This window comes from Toxorhynchites rutilus, chromosome 3 (genome assembly GCF_029784135.1).
Source record: "Toxorhynchites rutilus septentrionalis strain SRP chromosome 3, ASM2978413v1, whole genome shotgun sequence".
Taxonomy (NCBI): Eukaryota; Metazoa; Arthropoda; class Insecta; order Diptera; family Culicidae; genus Toxorhynchites; species Toxorhynchites rutilus.
The window spans coordinates 269,516,447-269,534,060 of NC_073746.1; the positions used below are offsets into that span (position 1 = coordinate 269,516,447).

Sequence of the window (17,614 nt, forward strand, 5' to 3'; positions counted from 1 at the left end):
CCGCGTAGCAAATTGCAAACGGGGACCATCCTCCCCTAATTCGAGTAGCAGATGCTGAGCCAACACGACGGTTTTTCATTTTACTTCATCGCAGTTCATATCGATAGCTACTGCTGGAAGGTTCAGAACGCAAAACGCAGGTTCAATTGATCGAGCGTCTGAAGATCATCAGTATCATTTCAAACCAAGTTCTTGAATATAGGAGCACATGTAGGCAAGTTCGTTCTCTCATTCACATTCAGAAATGGCCAGGATTTCTGTGCTACTGGTGCCATTAGTGCTTCTCGAGCATGTTTCCGGGGGTAAAGCGTTAGTAAGTCTCACCAAATATTCCAAGCGAAGCAGACAGCTATCAATATACCTCCGTGAAAGTGTTTTTTTTATTGAGGAACTGTGGAATGTGATTTTTAATCACGTAAGAATTTTCATTGAAATTGGGGATACATATATACTCAACAAAAAAACTAGAGGAACACAGTGCGAAGTCGAAAATTTTAAATGATTCTTGATATGCTATGACTTTGTGAAAAACTAACGCATACAGATGGAATGTACATCATTAAAGCTCTAATTTTAATTTTTTTTTCTTGGTGCGTGTAGGTGTAGTGGACAGGAATATCTGGAAAAAAGAAAAATCTTTTTTTCAAAGATTTGTGGACTAACCTTTTTTTTTAACCATTTAAATAGCAAAACCAATTAAGTTTATCTATCAGCTTTCATTTGGTTCCTAAAAAGTAGTAGGACTGTAGGACCATTTCGTGAGACATTTCGTGTGTAACGAAAAATTACCCCTATCTGTATTTCTGGTACAATTTGCGTTGAGAAGCTCCTCTAATTTACTCCAAACTTTGATCGATCGGCTAAAAAAAAAACCGGCAGAGCTTATCAATATGTGTTCTGGGAATAGATTAGGCTAAAAATTTGCCTGCTAATATTACAATTTACCGCAAATTTTCAAAATTACAGATGAATTTCTAAAACACTACAAAAAACCTGTTTTAGGTACTTTTTTGAAATCGATGTCAAAAATATAAATATTTTTTTTCGTCAAAGAAATAGATTTACATTCTTCGCCGATTGCCCGAAGTAACCAGACGAAGGAAAGTCGCGTCCAAGTTCCGTTATCGGTTACCGCGTGATTGTTGTTTTTTTTGCCGCTGAAGAGTTCATTTCGCTATCTGGATAGTGAGTGAAGTGCCCTGCCTGCAAGTGGATAAAGGCTTTCATCCTCGGAAAGCCAAGCATTGGTTTTTGTTTTGTCGCTGCTTCGCCGACATTGGAGATTTCGCCGAGTCATCGTGCCAACAGTGACAGTGCGGGTAAGCTTTCACCGACGACTGTGTGTAGTGGTGTCGTAGGCACATTCCCACCACCAACGAGCTTTCAGCACGCTCCCGTTCATCTGCACTGGAGTGCGTTCATAGGTGAATAACATTAAATATACTGAGAGAAAATATTTAATAATTATAAGTTTTTTTTTTGTTTTTGTGAATTATTTTATTGTGAAATATTGTTTAAAAAAATACTTAGAATATAAGTGAAAATTTAAAATGGCAGAGAGTGGGGGACCTTCGGATATGGAGGTCTCTGACTCTAGTTCCCTCCTAACGGATAAAAAAAAGTCACTCAAACGTGTTCCAAATACGGAAGATACTTCTTCTGGGGACGAGTCAGCTAACCCTACCAAGCCTCCCTCCAAAAAACTAGCAAATCTCCCATCTGCCCTTAACGATCCCACTCTACCTTCAACCTCGTCTTCTCCCTCTGTTCTTCCCGCTCCTTCTCAACCTTCGCCTTCCCACTCTCAATCCCCGTCCTCGCCTTCCCCCCCTGTTATTCCCACTCCCCCTGTAAAGGTCTATCCAGAAGATGCGCCCGGAACTGGTCCCTGGGTTGTTTTCTTCAGGCCTAAGCCAAATGGAAAGGCGTTGAGAGTCATGCAGATCGCGAAAGATCTGGCAAGGTATACCTCCGTTTCGGAAATTTCGAAGGTTAGACCAAACAAATTGCGAGTTGTCGTGAATGATCGAAAAGACGCAAACAAGATTGTTGTCGATCAGCATTTTACAATTGAGTATCGGGTCTACATACCCTCTCACATAGTCGAAATTGAGGGTGTGATAACCGAAACCGGCTTGACGTGCGAATACATTACGAGTGAAGGTACCGGCCGTTTTAAAAAACTGCCCTCGACGACTGTTAAGATCTTGGGTTGCCGCCAGCTCGGAACAGTCTCCCATGAAGGAGAAGAAAAGAAATTTACGCCGTCCAACTCGTTTCGAGTCACCTTCGCTGGTTCAGCTCTCCCTGACTACGTGATGGTAGATAAATTGAGGTTAGCCGTGCGACTTTTTATTCCAAAGCCAATGACTTGTCTAAAGTGCAAGTCAGTTGGTCACACGGCTGCTTATTGTGTCAATAAAGAACGATGTGCCACTTGCGGAGAACAACATGAGGGGAAATCCTGCAGTGCGACTGAGCATAAGTGTCCATATTGCGGGGGATCCCCACACGTGCTCTCAACTTGTGAAACATACAAGGCTCGCTGGGAGAAACAGAAGCGCTCTTTGAGGGAACGCTCTAAACGCACTTTCGCAGAAATTTTGAAGGGCGCTTCTCCACTGGCTCAAGAACAACAACCAATTAATACACACAATGTCTTCGCTACGTTGCCAGTTGACGAAATGGAAGCGGATACAGCTAACGGGGGCACGCCGTTTATTTCTCAAGGGAATCCCCGGCGCAAAAATGTGACCACTCCCAAAGTTCAAGGACAAGTCCCTCCGGTGATACCCCCTGTTAGCTTGCCCAAAAAATCGAGTGCAGCGGATAAGCAAAATCAGGTCCCTCCTGGCCTCCGTGGTAATAGTTCACCTTCGAACGACCCAGCACTCGAGGGGACATCAAAAACCCCAACTGTCCCTGTTTTTCCGTCAAGTTCAACTTCCCAATCGGGATTTATAAAGTTGTCTGACCTTGTGGATCAAATCTTCACGTGTTTTAATGTTTCCGACTCCATCAGAACCATTGTCACCGCAATGCTTCAACAATTTTTTTGCAGCAATTGATGCAAACATGGCCCCTCCTTGCAATGATTATCTCTCTTGATGTCTAATTTAAATAGAGAGGTCGGAGATATCACTGTTTTACAGTGGAATTGTCGTAGTCTTATGCCTAAATTGGATACATTCAAATTTCTAATTCATAAACTCAATTGTGATGTTTTTGCTCTATCCGAAACCTGGCTCTCTTCTCAAAATGATCTCTCTTTCCACGATTTTAATATAATACGCTTGGACCGTGATGACAGATACGGAGGGGTACTATTGGGGATCAATAAGTGTCACTCATTTTTTAGAATTGACCTTCCACCTATTGGAGGGATCGAAGCTGTTGCTTGTCATGCAAACATCAGAGGCAAAGACCTCTGTATAGTCAGCTTGTATTGGCCTCCGAGAGCTGCGGTTAGCCGCAAGCAACTTGTTGACATGTGCTCACTCCTTCCTGAGCCACGATTAATCTTGGGAGACTTCAACTCTCACGGAACTGCCTGGGGGGAACAGTACGACGACAATCGTTCATCGTTGATATATGACCTTTGTAACAGCTTCAATATGACCGTTTTGAACACTGGGGAAACAACACGTGTACCTAAACCTCCTGCTAACCCAAGTGCTCTTGACCTCTCGCTTTGCTCGAATTCACTATCGTTAGATTGCAAGTGGAATGTAATCCAGGATCCCAACGGTAGTGACCACTTGCCAATCAAAATTTCTATCACCATTGGGTCGAATTCTTCTGAATCTATAAACATGGCATACGACCTCACAAGACACATTGACTGGAAAAAATATGCGGACGCGATTGCTCTAGCCATCAATTCCAGAGATGGTTTGCCTCCATTGGAGGAGTATAACTTCATTTCTCGTTTGATATATGACAGCGCGGTTCGCGCTCAAACGAAACCCATCCCAGGTTCCACTATTCGTCGAAGGCCTCCCAATCCATGGTGGGATGGCCAGTGTTCCAAGCTTTATGGAGATAAATCGAATGCATTTAAAGCTTTTCGGAAACGTGGAACCCCTGAAAATTTTCAGACGTATTTGGACCTTGAAAATCAATTTAAAAACTTGATCCAAGGGAAAAAACGTGCTTATTGGCGAAATTTCGTGGGAGGTTTATCACGAGAAACGTCAATGAAAAAATTATGGAAAGTGGCTCGAAACATGAGAAATCGCTCTTCATCCAATGAAAGCGAGGAATATTCACATCGATGGATTTTTAATTTTGCACGAAAGGTTTGTCCCGATTCCGCTCCAGTGCAAAGAATTATTCGAGATATACCACAAGATAGGTGCTATCTTGATTCCGAGTTTTCGATGGTAGAATTCTCTCTTGCTCTCCTTTCATGTAACAATTCTGCTCCGGGATCGGATAGAATTAAGTTCAACTTGCTGAAAAATCTCCCTGATGTGGCGAAACATCGCTTGTTGAACTTATTCAATCGGTTTCTGGAGCATAATATTGTTCCAGATGATTGGAGACAAGTACGAGTTATAGCTATTCAAAAACCCGGAAAACCCGCGTCCGACTTCAATTCGTACCGCCCAATAGCAATGCTGTCTTGTATACGGAAATTGTTGGAGAAAATTATCTTGTTTCGCCTTGATCGATGGGTTGAAACGAATGGCCTACTCTCAGATACACAATATGGGTTCCGCAGGGGCAAGGGGACGAATGATTGTCTTGCGTTGCTTTCTTCCGAAATTCAAATGGCTTACGCCGAAAAAAAACAAATGGCTTCAGTATTCTTGGACATAAAGGGGGCCTTTGATTCTGTTTCAATAGAGGTTTTGTCAGACAAATTACAATCTCGGGGTCTGCCGCCTCTATTGAATAATATGTTATATAACTTGCTTTGTGAGAAACATTTGAACTTTTCTCACGGAGATTCGGCAGTAAGTCGGGTCTCTTACATGGGACTCCCCCAGGGCTCATGTTTAAGCCCCCTTTTGTACAACTTCTACGTAAGCGACATTGACAATTGCCTTACACAAAATTGCAGCCTAAGACAACTTGCAGATGATGGAGTGGTGTCTGTCGTAGGATCAAACGAATCCGACCTGCAAGAATCCTTACAAGATACTTTGAACAATTTTTCAACCTGGGCCATTGGGCTAGGGATCGAATTCTCCACGGAGAAAACAGAGATGGTGGTTTTTTCTAGGAAGCATAAACCAGCAAAACCAAAGCTTCAACTTTTGGGTAAACCGATCACTCATGCTATGTCATTCAAGTATCTTGGGGTCTGGTTCGACTCTAAATGTACTTGGGGGGCCCATATTAGGTATCTGAGTAAAAAATGTCAACAAAGAATAAACTTTCTCCGTACAATTACCGGCACCTGGTGGGGAGCCCATCCCGAAGATCTTATAATGTTGTATCGAACAACTATTCTCTCAGTGATGGAGTATGGCAGTTTCTGTTTTCAATCAGCTGCCAAAACACACCTCATTAAAATCGAGCGAATTCAGTATCTTTGTCTCCGTATTGCGTTGGGATGTATGCCCTCAACGCATACCATGAGTCTCGAGGTTTTGGCAGGCCTACTCCCACTAAAAGATCGCTTCAATTTATTATCTCTTCGGTTCCTCATCCGGTGTAAGGTTATGAACCCATTGGTGATCGGAAATTTTGAGCAGCTGATCGAGCTAAATTTTCATTCTGGATTCATGAGCTCATATCATGAATTCGTCTCCATGCAGGTTGATCCTTCTTCGTATATTCCCAACCGTGTTTGTTTTCCTGACTACATCAATTCCTCTGTGCATTTTGATCTGTCCATGAAGCAGGATATCCATGGAACATCAGATTATCTTCGATCGAGGATCGTTCCAACGATCTTCGATGAAAAGTATGGGGATATCAATTGTGATAATATGTACTTTACTGATGGGTCCTCTATGAATGAGTCCACAGGATTTGGAGTGTTCAACGAATTTTTTAGCACCTCACACAGTCTTCAGAATCCTTGCTCAGTGTATATTGCGGAATTGGCAGCGATACACTGGGCGCTGGACAGCGTCGCCTCACGACCTGTTGAACACTATTACATTGTAACGGATAGTCTTAGCTCTGTCGAAGCTATCCGTTCAGTGAGGCCGGAAAAGCACTCGCCGTACTTCCTTGAGAGAATACGAGAAATTTTGAGTGCTTTATCCAGACGCTGTTATGTCATTACCTTTGTCTGGGTCCCTTCACATTGCTCAATTCTGGGTAATGAGAGGGCTGACTCATTAGCAAAGGTAGGTGCAATTGAAGGCGATATTTATCAGCGTCAAATCGCCTTCAATGAATTTTATTCTTTAGTCCGCAAAAATACCATAGTTAGCTGGCAACGCAAATGGAACGAAGATGAATTGGGCCGGTGGCTCCACTCGATTATCCCTAAGGTTAGCCTCAAACCATGGTTCAAAAGTCTGGACTTGAGTCGGGACTTTATTCGCACCTTCTCCCGACTCATGTCCAATCACTGTTCGTTAGATGCGCTACTCTTTCGTATTAATCTTGCCGACAACAATCTTTGTGTTTGTGGCCAAGGTTACCACGATATCGAGCACGTTGTTTGGTCGTGCGAGCTGTATCTTGTCGCCAGATCGAATTTAGTAGTCACCCTTCGGGCCCGAGGAAGGCAGCCCAATGTGCCGGTGAGAGACGTGTTGGCTCGGTTAGACCTTGATTACATGTCCCAAATATATGTATTCCTTAAAGCTATCGATCTTCGTGTGTGATTGTCCTTATACCCTTAGTTTTTCCTTTTCCTTTGTGAGAGATCGGATCCCTTTTTAAAAAATAAGATGAAATGTAAATACATATTAGATATAAGATAGGTTTAAGAATTGAGTGTGATGAGTGTGATTGAGAATGTGATTGAGAGTGTGAGTGTGATCATTGTCAACATATCCTCATATCCCCTCCTTTTCCTGAAGAAAATATGTCACCCTTCTAAACTCGAGTTGACCGCGAGTAATCGGTTTCCTATATTATTAACATTAGAATTAAGGAAAAATGTATATATACTAGTAACAATACAGTAAGGAGTTCGGCTCCTTTAAACCTATGTAACTGAGCCTGTAAAAATAAACGATTTAAATAAAAAAAAAAAAATAAAAGAAATAGATTTACCTTGTATAGAATTTATTGCAATTTTCAAAACTGCCTTTCGATTTGCGGTGCGATAATTACTTATTGAATTATTCATCATCAAAGACGAAGGGGTAATTGTTCATCAAAACAGAAATGTCCTACAAAAATGCTTTATCAATCAAATGAATGCTGGTTGATAAGGTTAATTGGATTTGCTATTGAGGTGTTTGGCAAACAATTATGTTAGTCCACAATATTTTTGAAAAAAAAAACGAAAAAAAAGCTTTAAAATAATGTATATCCTAACTAAATGCGTTCATTTTTCACGAAGTTACAGCATGTCAAAAATCACCTAAATTTATCGACTTCGCACTCTGTTTCTCTAGTTTCGTGGGTTTTTCTTCTTCTTCTTAAATGGCACTAACGTTCCTAGAGGAACTTCGCCGTCTCAACGTAGTATTGAGAGTTGAGATTTCTATGGCGAATAACACGCCTTGAATGCATTCTGAGTGGCAAGCTCTAGAATACGCGAGACCACAGTGCAAGTCGGAGGAAATTTTTTTGACGAAAAATTCCCCCGACCAGAATGGGAATCGAACCCGAACCCCCGGCATGTTAGGTGTGACGCTAACCACTCGACCACGAGAGCACTTTTGTGGGTTAGTGTATAAATAAGTATGTGGAATCTTCTATATTTCGGCAACCATGGGCACACGATTTCCTTCTATGGACATGCATTGTGAGTGCGGCGGAAGTAATGCGGTTTTGCACGCGGCACCTAAATAATTAAATGAATATTCGTTTTGTATGACTGGAACGAACAAATCTTTATGTACAACGAATTTTGGAAGAAAACATTAAGACAAACATAAATCGTGATTGAAGTTTCCGTCGGGAATCCCCCAGAGGCTATTGTTCTATAATAGTGATAACAATGTCGCGAAATTAGCTGCGTGCTTTTTTCATCTCTTCGGCATTAATTTAGTTTGCGGTTTAGAAGCGATTCAGATAACGATGGATGTGTCATTATTTATAACCATATATAAACATTTAAAAACAGTATTCAGAATCCTTGCTCAGTGTATATTGCTGAATCGGCAGCAATTCATTGGGCGCTGTAATATTTCATTGTAACGGATAGTCTTAGCTCTGTCGAAGCTATCCGTTCAGTGAGGCCGGAAAAGCGCTCGCCGTACTTCCTTGAGAGAATACGAAAAATTTTGAGTGCTTTATCCAGACGCTGTTATGTCATTAACTTTGTCTGGGTCCCTTCTCATTGCTCAATTCCGGGTAATGAGAGGGCTGACTCATTAGCAAAGGTAGGTGCAATTGAAGGCGATATTTATCAGCGTCAAATCGCCTTCAATGAATTTTTTTTTGAGTCCGCAAAAATACCATCGCTAACTGGCAACGCAAGTGGAATGAAGATGAATTGGGCCGTTGGTTTCACTCGATTATCCCTAAGGTTAGCATCAATCCGTGGTTCAAAAGTCTGGAATTGAGTCGGGACTTTATTCGTACCTTCTCCCGACTCATGTCCAATCACTGTTCGTTAGATGCACTACTCTTTCGTTTCGATCTTGCCAGCAGCAATCTCTGTGTTTGTGACCAAGGTTATCGCGACATCGAGCACGTTGTTTGGTCGTGCGAGGTGTATCTGGTCGCCAGATCGAATTTAGAAAACTCCCTTCGGGCCCGAGGAAGGCAGCCCAATGTACCGGTGAGAGATGTGTTGGCTCGGTTAGACCTTGATTACATGTCCCATATATATGTTTTCCTTAAAGCTATCGATCTTCGTGTGTGATTGTCCCTATGTCCTTATACCCTCCTTTCCTTCCTTTGCGGGTAATTCGTCCCCTTGCTATAAATAGTAGAATAAGTTGAAATGTAAAAACACTATAGATATACGAACAGATTTAAGAATTGAGTGTTCATCAACATTGTTACAGTTTCCTTATACCCCATCCTTCTCCTAAAAATATGTCACCCTTCTAAACTCGAGTACACCGCGAGTAATCGGTTTTCCACCTTACTAACCATAGTTGTAAGAAAATTGTTTATATATATATAGTTTTAAAATTATATTTAAGAATTCGGCTCCTTTAAACTTAAGTTACTGAGCCTGCAAAAATAAACGAATTAATTAAAAAAAAAACATATAAAAAGTGGAATTAGGGAGCTAAAAACTGTAATCATTTATATATTGTCGTTCGTCTTCCGGAGGTTTGCTGTACTGGAACTGATGAAGCTATCGCCAACTCCTCCCCAAAGCTTCCGAGGTATCCTCATTGTGGACTTGATGTGTCGGACCGTTTTGCGGGAGGTCGAACAACCAATTTGGAAGAGTTCCCCTGGACCGCTTTAATTCAGTACCGCAAGTCAAACGGAAAGACGGGATTTCATTGCGGCGCATCATTGATCAATTCACGTTATGTTCTGACTACGGCTCATTATATAGATGCGATCCCTAATGGATGGCAAGTGTAAGTATTGCGATTGTTTTGCGTTATACATTTTTGAGACTGTTCACATTGATTTCATAGACTCGGTATTCGTCTCGGGGAGTATGACCTTACTAATGATGGGCAGGATTGCATGGATGACGTATGTACTGATGTTCTGTTGGATGTAGCTGCTGAGAAAGTAATTGTTCACGAAGAACACAATCCCATGGATAAGAACCAGTATAATGATATAGCCCTTATTCGATTGGTCCGTGATGTTTCATTTTCGTCTTTCAAAAAAACCTACATGTTTGCCAGTAGATTCCGCTAAAGGATTACGTAACAATACCGGAACTGTAGCTTTTGTTTCCGGATGGGGCAGGACAGAAACAGGTTATTGATGAATTGAGTAATTTTTGTTAATACATATCTAAACATATATTTCTTTCAGCGATGAGAAGTTCAATCAAGCTCAAAGCAAGTTTGGAGATCAGTGATCCGGTTCAGTGCGCCACTATCTACAACCAGTCTGATATAGTTCTGAGAGATACGCAGCTTTGTGCAGGTGGCCTTCGCGGTAAAGATATATGTAGCGGAGACCCTGGAGGTCCTCTGATGAAACGTATTAAGTCTTCCTAGTTCCTGTATGGAATCGTTAGCTCCGGACTCAGCAGATGTGGGTCCGGAAACGTACCAGGAATATATACTAATGTTGCAAAATACATCGAATGGATTGAAAATAATCTGCAATAGAGTAGGTTGAAACCATGATGAGAGCGACTGACAGAGATTGTGAGAAGGTATATGTAATGGAAGGACAAATTTGTACAATGTCAAACACAATGTTAAAGATGAAAATAGTTTTTGAAAAGGTACTTGGACTCACATTATCATTGGAAAATAACATAAGAACAAAGTTCCTCATCCTTGTACTTTCTTTAAGATAATGTGAAATTAGCCTACGATTCTCATACAGAGTATAAGCACATGAAACTGGAATCCACAACTTCAACTCTTACAGAATTACCTGGGGGAACAGTACGACGATAACCGTTCATCGTTAATATATAACCATTGTTACAGCTCCAATATGACTGTTTTGAATCCTGGAAAAACAACACGTGTACCTAAACCTGCTGCTAACCCAAGTGCTCTTGACCTCTCGCTTTGCTCGAATCCACTATCGTTAGATTGCAAATGGAATGTAATCCAGGATCCCAACAGTAGTGATCACTTACCAATCACAATTTCTATCACAACAAGGTCAGGATCAAACGGAAGAGTTAAGGATATATTGAGGAAGAAAAATTGGTTCCTTCGTGAAATTTCATATCAAAGGCCGATCATGCATTGTGAAACATTTACCGAAAGTGTAAGTGTAAAATTCTATATGGTAGCGGTTGTTTTTAAATGAAAATTACCTTTTGTTTGAAATTGTTTTTTTTTCTATAATAAAGTAACATGTTGTTTCTGGTGAAAAGATTTGTTAATTAATAATGAATTGTTAATTAATGATAATTATCTTATATTACATTGATGAGTTTTTTTTATTTCATCCATACAGAACACAGGAGGTATCTCGTCAAGGGCTGCAGAGGGCGGGTTTCATCATATTTCATTCCACTTCGGAATCTTTTATCGTGATACGCACAATTCAACGACTAATCACCATCCTTCTATCATCATAACTCGGTTGGAGTTTACAAACAATACCCAACAATCAAACAAAACGGTACTTTTAAGGGCCACCAAATCATTATCAAGGAGTTTAACGATGTAATTTTAATACATCCAAAATCAACATGTAACAGATACCCAAACGGAATTCTACGTCAACAATGCGGTCGTGTCTCAGACACAACTCTCGTGTGACTTTTTTTTAGCGCTGGCGATGTGGATTGAACCCTTGCACAAGAGGCATGTTTAGTCAATTAGTAGTAGATTAATCGGTCAGTGAAAAATCTGCAAACTATCCTGAAACAACCACAAAAATACGAGAATTAGACCATGTAATATAATACTGTCTAGACAAGAAGGAACAAATTCCCCATGAAGCGACTAAAGATCACCCAAAAGGATGTCAGATAATGAGTAAACTTGTTAAAAATTGTACAGATCAGAAGGAGCAGCTATAGTAACAGCGGAATACGGTTCCTCCAACACAGACTTCAAAACTAAGAAGACTCAGGAGGCCGACAATGAAAATACATGCAAGCTGTAGGCAGTGTTGCCACATTTTCTTCCATACCGGAAGAGGCAAAAAACATTTTCATCTGAACCTTTTCTTTCAAAAATCTTTACCGAAATCTGTATAATTCAAAACATTCGTTACATAGAGAAATCTGTTTCTTCAGCATGATTCAAACTGTTGCGCCCTTTTCACAAAACAGTCTTCTTGATCCCAAAGGATCGCCATCGATCGGTCATCAGCGTAGGTCAACTCGAACAAATACGCACGCAATGACGCTACGGAAGAGGTCATAGCACTTGCGTCCACACAATAGACATGGCATTGTGCTATTGAACCTCGAGTCGACTGCATGTGATAGCTCTTAACGTACAAGTGTAAAAATTTCAGTTATATTCAAGCGCAATAGGCAGAAGTTTTCTAAATTAAACTCTTGAGTGGCTTTAGTGAGGTATTTAGTTTATCCAACTGCAAGTGAAATTATTAATAACACATACTTATTTTGATAGCCACTGATTGCGAAAAGTGACAAACAATCGATCATATAACTTAGATTATATTTTTAAGAATTGATTTCCTAATCAGGTATGATTAACAATTGATGAATAATTATTTTAGTTTCTCATAAAAATAAAACCCGCGCTGCGAACTAGGTCACAGCTAAGAAAGCAGTTACCGTCCGGCAGTAAATTTCGGACTGCATTGAATAGACGGGCACCAATGTGAGTTGAATTAACCACTGCTATGAACTATTATTGAAATCAATGTAAATCGTTACAGGAAAATTTAATACGTCTTAATAAAGAAGTATTCAGGTTTTGGAAACCCCGTCTTGTTACTTCATCGGTAACACGAACAATAATATTACTTAAGGTTTAAACTACTCATTTGTTTGAGTATTTTTATACATGCTTTTGCAAACCATGGACAGCATATGATATATCAGCAATTCCAAATGAAATCGACAAATGACAAAACATGAGTATTCGAATGAAAGTTTGTATTCCGTTTGGGTTAGAGGAAATATGAGTTTTCCACAGCAATTGTGAATTTTTTGACTCAAGCGTAACTTTTGAAAAGGCCGTATCGATTTGAGTAAGAGAAATCTTTGATAAAATTATATCTCAAAAACTATGAGTCGTACCAAAATAGTGTCTTAGAAAGAGTTATAGAGTATTGATGGTTGAATATGAAAAAAATGTACACTGAGAAAAAAATAGTACTTTTTTTATTTACAAAATAAAAATTCATTTTGCAATATCCATTTTTTTTAAATTTTTTCATACAAAATAGAAGTCATGAAGAAAATTTAAAAAATGGGCCCAAGATGGTAAAACTATTTTTGACAAACTTTGTGGAACATCGAATTTTTAGGAATTTTCGAAACTTCGAGTTTTTGTATGTTAGCAGTCATTTTTAATCACAAATTATGAATCCTGATGTGATTTAATACAAAAAAGGTTATTATCAATCTCCTTCTAAATGCAACCATCCTCGAGATATTTTAAAAAATATTTCTAATTTATTGTCTTTTTTATAGTAAATAATTTCTTTCAATATATTTGTCGATTAGGTATCTGAGTAAAAAATGTCAACAAAGAATAAACTTTCTCCGTACAATTACCGGCACCTGGTGGGGAGCCCATCCCGAAGATCTTATAATGTTGTATCGAACAACTATTCTCTCAGTGATGGAGTATGGCAGTTTCTGCTTTCAATCAGCTGCCAAAACACACCTCATTAAACTCGAGCGAATTCAGTATCTTTGTCTCCGTATCGCGTTGGGATGTATGCCCTCAACGCATACCATGAGCCTCGAGGTTTTGGCAGGCCTACTCCCACTAAAAGATCGCTTCAATTTATTATCTCTTCGGTTCTTCATCCGGTGTAAGGTCATGAACCCATTGGTGATCGGAAATTTTGAGCAGCTGATCGAGCTAAATTTTCACTCCGGATTCATGAGTTCATATCATGAATTCATCTCCATGCAGGTTGATCCTTCTTCGTATATTCCCAACCGTGTTTGTTTCCCTGACTACATCAATTCCTCTGTGCATTTTGATCTGTCCATGAAGCAAGATATCCATGGATATTCAGATTACCAACGATCGAGGATCGCTCCAACGATCTTCGATGAAAAGTATGGGGGTATCAATTGTGATAATATGTACTTTACTGATGGGTCCACTATAAACGAGTCCACAGGATTTGGAGTGTTCAACGAATTTTTTAGCACCTCACACAGTCTTCAGAATCCTTGCTCAGTGTATATTGCTGAAATGGCAGCAATTCATTGGGCGCTGGACAGCGTCGCCTCACGACCTGTTGAACACTATTACATTGTAACGGATAGTCTTAGCTCTGTCGAAGCTATCCGTTCAGTGAGGCCGGAAAAGCACTCGCCGTACTTCCTTGAGAGAATACGAGAAAATTTGAGTGCTTTATCCAGACGCTGTTATGTCATTACCTTTGTGTGGGTCCCTTCTCATTGCTCAATTCCGGGTAATGAGAGGGCTGACTCATTAGCAAAGGAAGGTGCGATTGAAGGCGATATTTATCAGCGTCAAATCGCCTTCAATAAATTTTACTCTTTAGTCCGTAAAAATACCATCGCTAACTGGCAACGCAAATGGAACGAAGATGAATTGGGCCGGTGGCTTCACTCGATTATCCCTAAGGTTAGCCTCAAACCATGGTTCAAAGGTCTGGACTTGAGTCGGGACTTTATTCGCACCTTCTCCCGACTCATGTCCAATCACTGTTCGTTAGACGCGCTACTCTTTCGTTTCAATTTGGCCGGCAGCAATATCTGCGTTTGTGGCCGAGGTTACCACGACATCGAACACGTTGTTTGGTCGTGTGAGGTGTATCTTGTTGCCAGATCGAATTTAGAGAACTCCCTTCGGGCTAGAGGAAGGCAGCCCAATGTGCCGGTGAGAGATGTGTTGGCTCGGTTAGACCTTGATTACATGTCCCAAATATATGTTTTCCTTAAATCTATCGATGTTCGTGTGTGATTATCCTTATATCCTTATACCCTCCATTTCTTCCTTTATGAGTAATTGGTCCGCTTGCTATAAACAGGAGAATGAAATGTAAATTCACAATAGATGTACGAATAGATTTAAGAATTGAGTGTGTGTGATTATCAACATTGTAATAATTTCCTTATACCCCATCCTTTTCCTGAGAAAAATATGTCACCCTTCTAATCTCGAGTTCACCGCGAGTAATCGGTTTCCCACATTACTAACCATAGATTTAAGAAAATTGTTCATATATATAGTGTTAAAAATATATTTAAGATTTCGGCTCCTTTAAACTTATGCAACTGAGCCTGTAAAAATAAACGAATTTATATAAAAATATATTTGTCGTGTTATACCGTCATGTTTATGAATTTGTCATGTTTATGAATTTGCTTATAATTTCCAACAACTTTTCCAAATACATCATCATGGTCCATTTTTTGACTCAAGCGTAACTTTTGAAAAGGGCGTATTGATTTGAGTAAGAGAAATCTTTGATAATTTATATCTCAAAAAATATGAGTCGTACCGAAATAGTGTGTAAGAAAGAGTTATAGAGTATTGTTGGCTAAATTTGAAAAAAATATACACTGTGAAGAAAAATTAGTACTCCTTTTTTATTTACAAAATAAAACTTTAATTTTTTTAAATATCTCGAGAATGGTTGCATTTAGGAGATTGATAATAACCTTTTTTGTTTTAAATCACATCAGGATTCATAATTTGTGGCTAAAAATGATTGCCAACATACAAAAATTCGAAGTTTCGAAAATTCCTAAAAATTCGATGTTCCACAAATTTCGTCAAAAATAGTTTTACCATCTTGGGCCCATTTTTTTAAATTTTCTACATGACTTCTATTTTATATGAAAAAATTGAAAAAATATAAAAAAAACATATTTTTTATATCGCAAATTAAAATTTTATTTTGTAAATAAAAAAAAGAGTACTAATGTTTCTTCTCAGTGTATTTTTTTTTCAAATTAAGCCAACAATACTCTATAACTCTTTCTAAGACACTATTTCGGTACGACTCAAATTTTTTGAGATATAAATTATCAAAGATTTTTCTTACTAAAATCGATACTACCTTTTCAAAAGTTACACTTGAGTCAAAAAATGAACCATAATGATGTATTCGGAAAAGTTGTTGGAAATTATAAGCAAATTCATAAAATTTCATGAACATGACGGTATAACACGACAAACATATTAAAAGGGATTATTTACTATAAAAAAAACAATAAATTAGAAATATTTTTTTAAATATCTCGAGGATGGTTGCATTTAGAAGGAGATTGATAATAACCTTTTTTGTTTTAAATCACATCAGGATTCATAATTTGTGATTAAAAATGACTGCTAACATACAAAAACTCGAAGTTTCGAAAATTCCTAAAAATTCGATGTTCCACAAAGTTCGTCAAAAATAGTTTTACCATCGTGGGCCCATTTTTTGAATTTTCCACAGGACTTCTATTTTGTATGAAAAAATTAAAAAAAAAAAATAAAAATATGTATTTTGGATATTGCAAATTGAAGTTTTATTTTGTAAATAAAAGAAAGAGTACTAATTTTTTTCTTAGTGTACATTTTTTGCATATTCAACCATCAATACTCTATAACTCTTTCTAAGACACTATTTCGGTACGACTCATAGTTTTTGAGATATAAATTATCAAAGATATCTCTTACTCAAATCGATACGCCCTATTCAAAAGTTACGCTTGAATCAAAAAAATACCAATTGCTGTGGAAAACTCATATTTCCTCCAACCCAAACGGAATACAAACTTTCATTGGAATCAAAAATACAAGTTTTTAAAATCTGCATTTTTAGGGAGAAGATTTCATTTGGAATTGCTGATATCTCATGTTACTTTTCAAAGAACCTGCTTTGATCGATTCTCTTCATTGACTTCATTTTTCGACACCCACAGCATAGTTTGATGAACAAGGTTCCCTTTGGCTCTCTTGATCGTGGAACACATCATGAAAATGCTTCTACCGCTGAGTTATCAACGATTGAGAATGTTGATGAAGAAAATCGATTAATGCAGATAGATCCTTTTCAAACTTTACGCAAGATATCAGTCATTGAAAGTTTAGGACTTTTCCATGTTTTAATCTCAAGAATCATCGACATATAGGTGCTTAGCCTAATTAGAAGGCCTAAATTTTCGTTTTTTGAAAATAAAAGAGAAATTGGATTTTGATTCATCACCTTAAAGTCAGAAAACACCTTTCTCACATGAAAAAAACAAATTTATCCAGATTCTCTCAGGAGATGATAGACGATCATATTTGATGAAAAAATCCTCCTACGCATATGTTCGAATTTCAACAATGACAGAGTTGTAGAACTTTTTTTTTATTGTTTCGGACTCTGTTGCCTCAAACTGGCTCTACATTAAAAAGTACGCTACGGAAGACGATTCTGATGCTTTTATTTGAAAGATGAGAAAATTTAGAACAGATTATAGTAGTGGAGCAATTAAATTAGTGGATTTTAATAACATTTTGGAAGTGAAAAATTTAAAAGTTGATATTTTTTAATTTGTTATTATTAATTTTATGCTAACAACTTATATTAAACTAGATTGTTTCTATCAATTAAATTGAAGCTTTTTAACCGCTCTACAATTTGTACTCTGACACCCAACTTCTATCTTTCTTAGTTTGGCTGCAATATCGGTATAAACAATTCCTGGTGAAAATTCAAGCAAAATCTTCAAAAGTCACGGTTTTTACACTACTGTACATGTAATAACCACTTAAACTTCACCTTAACATTTCTTCTTGAAGTC

The 17,614-nt window shown here is 38.5% G+C and overlaps 1 pseudogene; it reads left to right on the forward strand.

Moving 5' to 3' along the window:
• Positions 1-244: 244 nt before the first annotated feature.
• Positions 245-10,343, forward strand: LOC129774224 (CLIP domain-containing serine protease B4-like; annotated as a pseudogene).
• The last annotated feature ends 7,271 nt before the right edge of the window (positions 10,344-17,614 follow it).